Genomic DNA, 250 nt, shown 5'->3' on the forward strand with positions numbered 1-250 from the left:
TATGTCACTAGATATATCATTACTGAAAATGGAAAGAAAGATAATAAGTAAGGAGTAACTATGACTGAAGCAACGTACAGCCAACAGAACATTTTGAACCGATGAGCAATTCAGGAAATAAACGATGCTCTCGTGAACCAACACAAATTAATACTGACCCACGAAAGCAATTCAAAGCACATCAAAATGAACACAACTCAAATCCTAAAAAGAAACCTAATATTTTCCTTCCTTTTATCGCCAACTGCGA

This window comes from Penaeus monodon, chromosome 15, assembly GCF_015228065.2.
Source record: "Penaeus monodon isolate SGIC_2016 chromosome 15, NSTDA_Pmon_1, whole genome shotgun sequence".
Classification (NCBI taxonomy): Eukaryota; Metazoa; Arthropoda; class Malacostraca; order Decapoda; family Penaeidae; genus Penaeus; species Penaeus monodon.